Source organism: Capsicum annuum, chromosome 3 (assembly GCF_002878395.1).
Source record: "Capsicum annuum cultivar UCD-10X-F1 chromosome 3, UCD10Xv1.1, whole genome shotgun sequence".
NCBI lineage: Eukaryota > Viridiplantae > Streptophyta > Magnoliopsida > Solanales > Solanaceae > Capsicum > Capsicum annuum.
In genome coordinates this window covers 241,047,660-241,050,698 of record NC_061113.1, presented here as the reverse complement: position 1 = coordinate 241,050,698, position 3,039 = coordinate 241,047,660, and positions in this window count along the sequence as shown.

The following is a 3,039-nucleotide window of genomic DNA, read 5'->3' as shown; positions in this document are numbered from 1 at the left end:
TAATCGATAGTTGACCTTATGAAAACTCACCCCTAGTCCCAAATTATTCAATCAAGGTATTAGTACCCTAGTCTTATATTAATCAATTAAGGTATTAGTCTAACATATGAGGTAGTAAGAATCAGTTTGGCTCAGAGTGATCGATCGCCGACTCTGGTCGGGAGAAACACAGTACTGTTTCATCATGTCATTGAAAAAAGACTCAATTGAAGTTGTAGTTGACCCTATGAGAACTCACATTCAATTAAGGTATTAGTCTAACATATGAACTCAATTGAATTATATATAAATAAATGTTCAACCTGTTGCAACAGATGTTTTTTCTGTTGGATCAAATCAAACAGATTATGTAATCTGTTGCAATATATTACACATCTATTGTAAACTATTATACAGATTAAGCCATTTGTTGTGATAGATCATGAATCTATTGTAAACTATCAAATAGATTAAGTCATCTATTGCAACAGATTACCCATCTGCTGTAAATTATCAAATGGATTGAGTCATATATTGCAATAGATTACCTATTTGTTGTAAATTATCAAATAGGCGCTGTCATCTATTATAGTTGACATTATGAGAACTCACCCCTAGTCCTAGATCAATCAATTAAGGTATTAGTCTAATATATGAGTTAGTAAGAATCAGTTCGGCTCAGAGTGATCGATCGCCGACTCTGGTCGGGAGGAACGCAGTACCGTCTCATCATCTAATTGATAAAAGACTCAATTGAAGTTGTAGTTGACCATATATTCAATTAGGGTATTAGTACCCTAGTTCTATATTAATCAATTAAGGTATTAGTCTAACATATGAGGTAGTAAAAATCAGTTCGACTCAGAGTTATCGATCGACGACTCTAGTCGGGAGGAATGCATACCGTCTCATCATGCAATTGTCAAAAGACTCAATTGAAGTTGTAGTTGACCTTATGAGAACTCACCCGTAGTCCCAGATTATTCAATCAAGGTTTTAGTACCTTTGTCCTAGATTGATCAATTAAGGTATTAGTCTAACATATGAGGTAGTAAGAATCAGCTAGGCTCAGAGTGATCGATCGACGACTCTAGTAGGAGGAACGCAGTACCGTCTTATCATGAAATTGCCAAAAGACTCAATTAAAGTTGCATTTGACCCTATGAGAACTCATATTCAATTAAGGTTTTAGTCTAACATATGAACTCAATGGAAATTATATATAAACAAATGTTCAACCTGTTACAACAGATGTCTTTTCTGTTGGATCAAATCAGACAGATTATGTAATTTGTTGCAATATATTACACATCTATTGTAAACTATCATACAAATTAAGCCATTTATTGTGACAGATCACAAATCTATTGTAAACTATCAAACAGATTAAGTCATCTATTGCAACAGATTATCCATCTGTTATAAATTATCAAATGGATTGAGTCATTGTTATAATAGATTGCCCATCTATTGTAAATTATCAAATAAACGCTGTTATCTATTGTAGTTGACATTATAAGAACTCACCCCTAGTCCTGGATCAATCAATTAAGGTATTAGTCTAACATATGAGGTAGTAAAAATTGGTTTAGCTCAGAGTGATCGATCGTTGACTCTAGTCAGGAGGAACGCAATACCATCTTATCATACAATTGACAAAAAACTCAATTAAAGTTGTAGTTGACCCTATATTCAATTGGGGTATTAGTACCCTAGTCCTAGATTAATCAATTGAGGTATTAGTCTAACATATGAGGTAGTAAGAATCGGTTTGACTCAGAGTTATCGATCGACGACTCTAGTCAGGAGGAATGCAGTACCGCCTCATCATGCAATTGCCAAAAGACTCAATTGAAGTTGTAGTTGACCTTATGAGAACTCACCCCTAGTCTCAGATTATTCAATCAAGGTATTATTACCCTAGTCCTAGATTAATCAATTAAGGTATTAGTCTAACATATGAGGTATTAAGAATCAGCTCAGCTCAGAGTGATCGATCGACGACTCTAGTCGGAGGAATGCAGTACCGTCTCATCATGAAATTGCCAAAAGACTCTATTAAAGTTGTATTTAACCCTATGAGAACTCACATTCAATTAAGGTTTTAGTCTAACGTATGAACTCAATTGAAATTATATAAAAACAAATATTCAACATGTTGCAACATATGTCTTTTCTGTTGGATCTAATCAAATAAATTTTGTAATCTGTTGCAATATATTACGTATTTGTTGAAAACTATCCTACAGATTAAGCGATTTATTGCGACAGATCACGAATATATTGTAAACTATCAAACAAATTAAGTCATCTGTTGCAACAGATTACCCATCTGTTGTAAATTATCAAATGTATTAAGTCATATGTTATAATAGATTACCTATCTATTATAAATTATTAAATAGGCACTGTCATCTATTGTAGTTGATATTATGAGAACTCACATCGAGTCCTAGATCAATCAATTAAGGTATTAGTCTAACATATGAGGTAGAAAGAATTGGTTCAGGTCAGAGTGATCGATCACCGACTCTGGTCGGGAGGAACACAGTACCATCTCATCATGCAATTGACAAAAGACTCAATTGAAGTTGTAGTTGACCCTATATTCAATTAGGGTATTAGTACCCTAGTCCTAGATTAATCAATTAAGGTATTAGTCTAACATATGAGGTAGTAAGAATTGGTTTGACTCAGAGTTATCGATCGACGACTCTAGTTGGGAGGAACGCAGTACCGTCTCATCATGCAATTGCCAAAAGACTTAATTAAAGTTGTAGTTGACCTTATGAGAACTCACCCCTTGTCCCAGATTATTCAATCAAGGTATTAGTACCCTAGTCCTAGATTAATCAATTAAGGTATTAGTCTAACATATGAGGTAGTAGGAATCGGCTCGGCTTAGAGTGATCGATCGATGACTCTAGTCGGAGGAATGCAGTACCGTCTCATCATGAAATTGCCAAAAGACTCAATTAAAGTTGTATTTGACCCTATCAGAACTCACATTCAATTAAGGTTTTAGTCTAACATATGAACTCAATTAAAATTATATATAAA